Genomic DNA, 9,199 nt, shown 5'->3' with positions numbered 1-9,199 from the left:
GGAAATGTACACTGGTGAAGAAACCGGTCTTGGAAATTTGTATGACTGAAACCCAATCATGTGCAACTTTGCAACTATTTCTCTCAAGGAAATTTAATTAAAAAATGTTTAATTAAAAAAATCTATTATTAGTGAAACACCATGAGGTACAGTTGTAGACTTACAAATTTTTGTGCTTGGGTTTCGATTATACAATGATCAAATACCCATCCCTCCACCAGAGCCCATTTTCCTATTCTGGAATCTCTAGCTTCCCGGGAGAGCCCGCACGAGGCTCGGGGGCCCAGTGAGGACCCTGTGCCAACAGCTGCCACACATGCCACACAGGAGTGGCTGGAAGACAAGGTCCCTCAGGCCAGTCTCCATGGCCGCCACCTCCGCGTCTGCTCCCAGCCCAAACACGGCACCCGCCGCTCCCTGCGGGCCTTCTCCCTCAGATGGAGTGAGCTCATCCCCACTGCAGTTACAGCCCGGCGACAGCTGGGGGTTTGGGGGAACGTAGTGACGGGGGTCCGAGGGGGCCGCCAGTACACACTAACACAGACACACACGTCCGCAGATGAACTGCAGGCAGCAGGGCCCAGCAAGGCAGAGCAATGAGCCCTGCAGAAGCCCGCCCAGGGGCACACTGACGCTGCAGGCATCACCCATTTGTTTTTCCCCTCTGCGCAGACCTGAATCAATACACATCTCGGCCTGGCTCATGATCGCCGACGGGTTGGCTACTGAGGCCGGGTGGGGGACGTGGTTTAGTGGCAGAGCGCAGTCCTGTGGGGGACGAGGCCTGGGGTGTCAGCTACCATGGGCCCGCATGGGTGCGAGAGGAGGAACAGGAGAAAGAGCAAATGGATTGCATAGACTGTCAGCTGGCTGAGGCCGGGATGTAGGGCCACTCACGGCCGGCCACAGCTCATTCTTGTCACCTTGTCCACTCAGATAAAGGCCATCACTGGCCCTGTCATGCCACGCGGTGGGAAGCTGGGCGCTGCAGAGAGACGGTTCATGTGTCCCAAACCGACACATGCAACCTGTCACTCGGCTTTGTGACTGTCAGGCGGAAATCAGAGAAACGAAGCCCAGGGCAGAGAGAGAACTGGGTAAAGTGCTGGGACTGCCCGTGGCCACCCACAGTGACCCCATACTGGGCCTGACACGTGAGGCCCCAATCCCCATCCACCCGACCTGCTAAGAAAAAGTATTCACCAACTTGTTTGGGTTTTGTTTGGGGCCACACGGACAGGTGCTCAGGGTCTACCCCTGGCTCCGAGCTTAGGACTGCCTCCTGTCACTGCTCGGGGACCCTACGGGATGGAGCCCTGGCCAGCAAGCCCCTCCCCGCTGAACTATTGCTCTGGCCCCAGGGGACAAACTCTTTTTTTTTTGGGGGGGGGGCACATCACACCCAGTGATGCTCAGGGGTTTCTCCTGGTGTTTCTCCTGGCTCTGCACTCAGGAATTACTCCTGGAGGTGCTTGGGGGACCCTATGGGGTGCCGGGGATCAAACCCAGGTCGGCGTATAAAAGGCAAACGACCTCCCTGCTGGACTATGGCTCTGGCCCCACGGGACACTCCTAAGGAGCCGGCTCTCCCAAGAGCACAGCAGCCATGGGCTACAACACACACAGCCCCGAGACCACGCGGGCCCAAGCACGGAAAACCAGGGGACTCTGCTGCTATCGGGATGGAACCGGAAGGTCTTCTGTGCAGTGGGCAGAAGGGGGGGTCAAATGCCAGCCCGCCTCACTGATGTCTGGGATCCAGGACAACGGAGCGCCACAGGGTGGGATCGAATGGGCCACGCTGTCCCCGGGTTAGTCACGAAAGGGCCAGGAAGAAGCGAAACGAGGGCAAAGTAGAATGAGGTGGACGGCACCAGGGGCAGAAGGCCATGTCCTTCTTGCCGTGAGTCACAGACAGGGGTGGCGTGGGCGCTGATCTACAGCAGAGCCATCAACACTCCAGTCTGAATACAAGCCACAATAATGAATCTTAAAAACGAAAATGCGGGGCTGGAGTGACAGATAGTGCTTGCCTTGCATGAGGGCGACCCGGGTTTGATCCCCGGCATTCTAGAAGGTCCCCCAAGCATCAGCAGGAGTGATCCCTGGGAGCAGAGCCAGGAGGAACCCCTGAGCACCACCGGGGTGGCCCTGAAAGCAAACCGACACTGTGCTGAGTAGGTGGCATGCGGCTAAGCCAGGGATTAATCCCAGGTGCCTCGTGCAGCCCCGCCCCCCCCGCCCCAGCACTGCCAAGGCTGATCCAGGAGTAAGCCCTGAGCACTGCCAGGTGCGGCGCAAAAGGAGGGGTTAAAGACGCGTGTCGAGGAGCCGTGGGGCGGAGGGAACCCATGGGTGTTCGTGGCGGGAAGCTGACACTGTTGGTAGGACTGGTGTGGAACCATTGTTTTAGTATAGGTCCATTTAAAAAAGTAACAACCTTGGCTCTAAGAAAATTATTGTGGGGGAGGCCTTCATATGCCTGAAAATTTAGCACAAACAAAATTATAAATCAAACAAACAACAAATACCCAAAACCACCCCACACCACTATTCACAATTAAGGCCAGTCACAGACTTCACTAAGCAGATTGCAACTTTTTTTTTCCTCCCAAACATCAGTTTTCAAATATGCACATGGGCGGCTGAAGGGACAGGATCGCAGGTAGCGGTCAGGTAGGGCACCTGCCTCGCACACAGCTGACCTAGGTTCAATCCCCAGTGCCCTCTCTGGACCCGAGTCCTGCCACGAATGATCTGTGAGCACAGAGGCACTGATGAAGTCCTGAACACCCATGTGTGGCCCCAAATTATCAAGTATTCACTGCACTGTCCTGCGCTGTCCTCCTGTTCATCGATTTGCTTGAGCGGGGACACCAGTAACGTCTCCATTGTGAGACTTGTTGTTACTGTTTTTTGGCATATCGAACATGTCACGGGTAGCCTGCCAACATTTGCTGTGCAGGTAGGATACTCTCAGTAGCTTGCCGGACTCTCCAAGAGGGGCGGAGGAATCAAACCTGGGTTGGCCGCGTGCAAGGCCCTACCTGCTGTGCTATCGCTCCAGCCCATCAAATATCCAAGGAGGAGACAAAAAGAAGTGCACAATGCTTTTATAGGCTCCCTCGGAGTAGTAAAAGCTCGGCTGTCTCGGAGAGAACTGGTCCTCTGGCCCCTTGTATGCAAACAAATACACCTTGGGGCCCAGAGAGTCCAGGCTGAAAGGCGCTGCCGCCCGCACGCAGACCATGCTCGACCCTCTCGGCTGTGTCTGCAGCCCCCTCTTTACCCAAATTGTTTTTGGTTTGGGGGCCCCACCGGGCGACGCTCAGGAGACCCTATGCGGTGCTGGGGATCGAACTTGGGTCAGCTGCACGCAAGGCAAGTGCCCTCCCCACTGGACCTGGCTCTGGCCCCCGCCTATACGTGATTCCAAAGCAGCACTGCAGCGGACCAGTGACCCCATCTGAGATATACACAGACGGCGTTACACGGCCACCAAGGAAGAACCAGGAGTGAAACGACAGCTATATTCTCATGTGTTTGATTTGATTCTTTTCATGTTTCTTTTTTTTTTAATTTTGCTCTTTGGGTCACACCCGGCGATGCTCAGGGGTTACTCCTGACTGTGCACTCAGGAATTACTCCTGGCGGTGCTCAGGGGAACATATGGGATGCTGGGAATCGAACCCGGGTTGGCCGTGTGCAAGGCAAACGCCCTACCTGCTGGGCTATCACTCCAGCCCCCTCATGTTTATTTCTTGTCTTTTTGGGTCACACCTGGCGAAGCTCAGGGCTTCCTCCTGTCTCCGCAGTCGTGGTGGTGCCGGGGAAGCATGTGGGATGCTGGGACCAGACCCATGCTGACCTCGGAGAAGCAAGCACCTTAAGTGCTGTACTAGTTCTCCGGCCCCGTTTTCTCTCTATAGGGCTCACATCCAGTGGCCAGCACGACAGACGGGCACAGGGGGTACCTAACGGTTTGCAGCTCAGCCCAGAAGTATTCCGGGCCCCATTTTCCTCTTTGTGTTGAGAATGTGGCACTGCACTTACGTCGTGAGCAAGGAATGTGAGAAGGCACCGGCCCCTGTAAGACCCTTGCACGCTGGGGACGGTCCCCCCAACCCCCCAGTTCTGAGCAGGCAGCCACCGACCAATCCGTTCGCTACAATGGCTTCTCTTTCCCTGCCTGTCAGCCAAGAAGGGAACGGGGCCACTGGGAAACCGTCTCAGAAGAGAAGGCGGCCGGGTCTGCAGAGCAGCGCCCTGGCGAGGACACGGCTGAGCTTACCTTCAGAGTGACTTCATTTGTCCACGCGGCTCTGGGGTGCCGCAAGCATCGGTCACATCTGCCACGGCGTGTCTGCGGGGAGCCCGTCTGTGGAGAATTAGGACAAATGAGAACCAGCCATTGATAGAAGCCACCCCCAGACTCTTGGCCAAGTCTCTGCCCCGTCGCTTTCTGAAGTGAGCCGCTTTCGAATCCAGGGCCGTGTCTCCGTGTTCCCATCTCGGCAAGAAGCGTCTGAGAATGGCCCCGTCAGCACAGTACCCGAGCTCAGAAATGCCGAGGCCGGGCACTGGCCTTGTCTGGTTAGTCCCCAGCTCAGCATAGTGTGGGGACAGGAAGCCAAAAGCACAGCCAGTGGGGACACAATAAACAAGAACAAAAAATAACTATAAAGGCTGGACAAGGGCATGCAGAGTTGGAAAGAGAGAGAGACCTTTGTCAACTTTGGCCCAGAGCGTACAGACAAGGAAAGAAAGAGCAGACCGCAGGAAGAGAGAGCAGAACAGAGACAGCACGGCAGGGAGGGCGTCTGCCTGGGTTCGATCCCCGGCCCCCCATAGGGTCCCCAGAGTACCACCAGGATTAATTCCTGAGCATCGCCAGGTGTGATGCAAAAAGAAAAAGAAAAAAAAAAAGAGTGGAGGGGAGGGGGAGAAAAGACAACTAGCGACAGGGAGACGGGGACAGGTGGGAAGGAACGGGGAGCCTAGATCCAGGCCACAGGTCAACCACACTGACCCCCAGAGACCCAGACTTGAAACCAGCTGAGAAAGGCGTCTGTCAAGCAGGCTGGGGGATGCGGGAAAGGGAACCGGCGCTGGTGGTGGCATCTAACCCCAACCACAAATCACTTTCTAGATCAATGACGCTTTAATAGAAACAAAAGATGCGCAGATAAAAACAACAACAATAAAGAATGGGCCCTAAGGTCTAACGTCAAGTCACTGGCTGGTTGAGAACCACAAGAACCAACCCCCCCCCCCCCCCACGCATTGTTTTAACTGAAACTGAACACCACCTGACAGAGAAACAAGACGCAACTCTTCCCGTGAAGAACTAGGCTGTGGGGCTGGAGAGAAAGGAAGGAAGGACAGCGAGGAGGGTGCCTGCCTTGCATGGGAGCCCCGTGAGTTTGAGCCCCGTAATCCCACGGGCCCCCCTCCCCTGAGAACTACCTGAGTGCAGAAACATTCCTGAATTGCGAGCCAGGAGGGACCCCTGAGGAGCATCACTGGATGTGGCCCAAACACCAAAAAAAAAAAAAAAAAAAAAAAAAAAACCAAAAAACAAAAAACCCAAAACACCAAACAAAAAAAACCACAAACAAAACCAAAAACAAAACAAACAAAAAAACCAACAACAAAAAACCTCACCTACTTGGCTTTGATTCAACATATACAGACACACATAGCACCGTACTTTACTTCCCCATGCTCCTCGGTGCATTGCTTTGGCTGCTGAAGTGTCCGACTCGTCCAAACCTTAAGCGGTAAGCGTCTGTGGGAGATTCAGACATGGTCATCGGTACACACTCATGCACGAAAACGTACTTCCAGCTCACACAACCGTTCTAACGCGTGACAGAAACGTCAGCAGCTTGGGCCGCAGAGATGTTACAGCCAGAGGGCACTGGTCTGGCACACACAGTCCAGGCTGGATCCCTGGCACCCCACCAGGTTTCTGAGTCCCACCAGGAGTGATCCTCTGCGCAGCCAGGAATAAGCACCCCCATCTCCCAAGGGCACTGAGTTGAATGTCACAAAGCGCCCCTGCAGACACCATGTTTAAAGGTGCTTGCTACTTGTGAATTCTCACAGACCTTAGGAAAGCGCCCTCATGTTTCTTCACTTGATCACTTGACATCCTATTACTCATCGATTCTCGCGCGGGCGCCAGTAACGTCTCTATTCATCTCTGTCGCGTGCTAGTGTAGGCCAATAGCATCCGCTTGTTCTAGGAACACGAAGAGACTCAAACTGATCGTGCAGGGTCTTGACGAAGAAGTCTAACCATCTGGTAGGTGGGTGGCCACGCAATCTTTTGACATCCGGTGGAATCGAGTTGGTAATGGCTCTAGTCCAATGGTCGTCTCCAAATCTCATTACGAGTCCAGCCCATCTGACTTTCAATGCCTTGGCAAACAAGACAGCGTCCCTGATTCTTGACCGTTGACAGAGGTTGGAACTCTGGATTCTTTCTCTCATTTGAGTGAAGCGTGATACTCCAAGCAAAGCTCCTTCAATTCCTCTTTGGGAGACCAGAATGGTGTTCTCACGCTGTTTACGTAGGGCCCAGATCTCTGAGGCATATGTTAATGCAGGAAGATCAGTGAAATCGAAGAGATGTGCCTGGAGCCAAAGGTTCTTTGTCCTCTTAACTATTTCTTCGACACTCCTGAAAGTGTTCCAATCTGCTCTCTTCCTTTTGAGCAACTCAGGTGCCAGGTCATTCATCATGTTGACTTCTCGACCTAGGTACACATAACTGTTACGTTCAGAGATGTTTGTCCCTTGAGAGTGAATGCAACATCAGGAACAAGACTGTTTCTTATAAACATTGTCTTCGTGAGATTCAGCTGTAGTTCGACCTTCCCACACTCACGATTGAAGTTGGCCAGCATTTGTGCCGCTTGGCTGATGTTTGGTGTTATTAGAACGATGTCATCAGCGAAGCGGAGGTGGTGTAGTTGCCGACCATCTATCTTCACTCCCATTCCTTCCTATTCCAGTCATCACATGATGTTCTTGAGGGTGGCACTGAAGAGTTTCAGTGAAACGGTATCACCCTGCTGAACCCCTCTCTTGACATGGATGATCACTTCCTTGTAGAATGGTGAGATCCTGGTAGTGAATCCGTAATACAGTTCACGGAGGATCCTGATGTATTGAGTTTGAATGCCCTGATTGGCTAGGTCTTCAATGACCGCTTCCATCTCAACAGAATCAAAGGCCTTTAAATCAATGAACGTTAGGCAGAGCAACATCTTAAACTCCCGAGAAACCTCAATGAGCTTGGTTATCGTGTGGATTTGTTCGACTGTGCTGAATCTTTTTCAGAACCCGGCTTGCTCACATGGTTGTCCTTCATCTAGTGTTCTGCCAATCCTATTCAGTATGACTCGAGTGAACAGCTTGTAGATGACAGACAACAGGCAGATCGGGCGATAACTGCCAATGTTGTGGATGTCTTCCTTCTTGTACAGTAGTACAGTCCTGCTGGTTTTCCACTGGGACGGAACCTTGCATTCAGACAGGTAGCATGTAAAGAGCCGAGCCAGTGTAATGATGAGTACTGACGGTAGGTTCTTCAGGTGTTCAGGTCTGACCTTGTCTGGGCCAGGTGCTCTGTTTCTTTACAGACAAGATGGTGTGTTGGATTTCGGAAGGGAGAACGTTGGGAACGACATATCCATCCTGCAGAGTTTGGTATGTGGGCACGTGGACGTGGCTATTAAAGAGATCTGAGTAGAAGTCATGAATAATCTTCTCCATTGCCCTTCTGAAAGATGTGATAGATCAGGATGTTGGAAGGCAGTCATCTTGGTCTTGTAGTTGGCGAAGGACAGGCGGGCATTGCAATGCTTTTCCCGGCTTCTGCTGCATCTGCCAGCACTGCTGCTCTTCTCTCTTTGAGGTCTTCCTTTATCACTTCTCTGCAATGCTTTGTGAGCTCGGATGTTTGCTTGCGGTTGCCTGAGGCTTGTGCCAAGCCACACTGATGAATGAGCTTAAGAGTTTTTGAAGACAGGTGTTTTTTTTTTGTGGTTATCTCTCTCTTGGCATTCCTCGCACAATCATGTAGGTACTGAACCAGTTGTTTGTATTCCTTGTCAATGTTGTCAATGACGGCATCTTCCCATGTTGCAGCAATAGTGCCAAAGAGCTCTCAGTTGGTGGTTGTGCTGGGAGTTCTCTTCTTAAACTTTGCAGCCCTTTCTCCCCGCTCTGTGAAGTAGAATTCTGCATGAAGGAGACGGTGGTCCGATCCCGTTTGGAATTTTGGGACAACAGCAACATCGGTCAGGCAAAACCGTCGATTGAATATGATGTGGTCAATTTCATTGTGGAACCGTCCACCAGGAGACTCCCAAGTCCAATGTTTAGATTCGGCCTTCTGGAACTGTGAGTTACCATAGATGGTGTTGGTCGACACGATGAACTCAGTCTCAACCTGTTCGTTCCATTCTAGGCCATGGGTCCCGATGTGGAGTTCTTCGGCTGATCTTCTCGGTCCTATCTTGGCATTAAAATCACGGACAATGATCTTGTAGAAGGTGTGGTCTTCTTTGTAGAACTTCTCCAGCTCCATGTAGAACTTCTCAATTTCTCCTTCATCATAATTAGATGTTGGTGCGTAGATAACGAAGATAGAAACTGCCGGCAGTGAGCCACATCTATTCAAGTGCAATTGTCCGATTTGGGTTGTTAGGCATTCTAATGAATCAACGCTCATGGCCAAGTTCATGTTGACAAGGACACGGACACCTCCAATGCCTCTTTTGCCGCATGTTCCGAGGAACAGTTCTTCTCCAGTGTCGAAAATGGCATGATGTGATTGATGCCTTCTTGTCTCGGTCAGACCAATGATGTTGTACTTGATCTTTCGCACTTGTACCATCAGATCCTCGATGGATGCATCTGATGCCAGCGTACGTGCATTGAAAGTACAGTCATTTTTGTCTTTCTTCGTTTTGGCAGCCTAGTTCGGCCTTGAGATTTTATAGCCTCCCCTTCCTCATCCTTCTTAACACTGCTGTATTGGTGGCTCTTTCAGGGTCAGGGGAATGAGACCCATTGTATTTACTGGTTTGGGCATATCGAATACGCCACGGATAGCTTGCCAGGCTCTCCGAGAGGGATAAAGGCTTTTAGGGCGGCCTCTAATCGCCCTTGCAGGTGTTCCCATGGT

This window comes from Sorex fumeus, unplaced genomic scaffold (assembly GCF_029834395.1).
Source record: "Sorex fumeus unplaced genomic scaffold, SorFum_2.1 ptg000023l, whole genome shotgun sequence".
Lineage (NCBI taxonomy): Eukaryota > Metazoa > Chordata > Mammalia > Eulipotyphla > Soricidae > Sorex > Sorex fumeus.
This window is presented reverse-complemented; position numbering follows the sequence as displayed.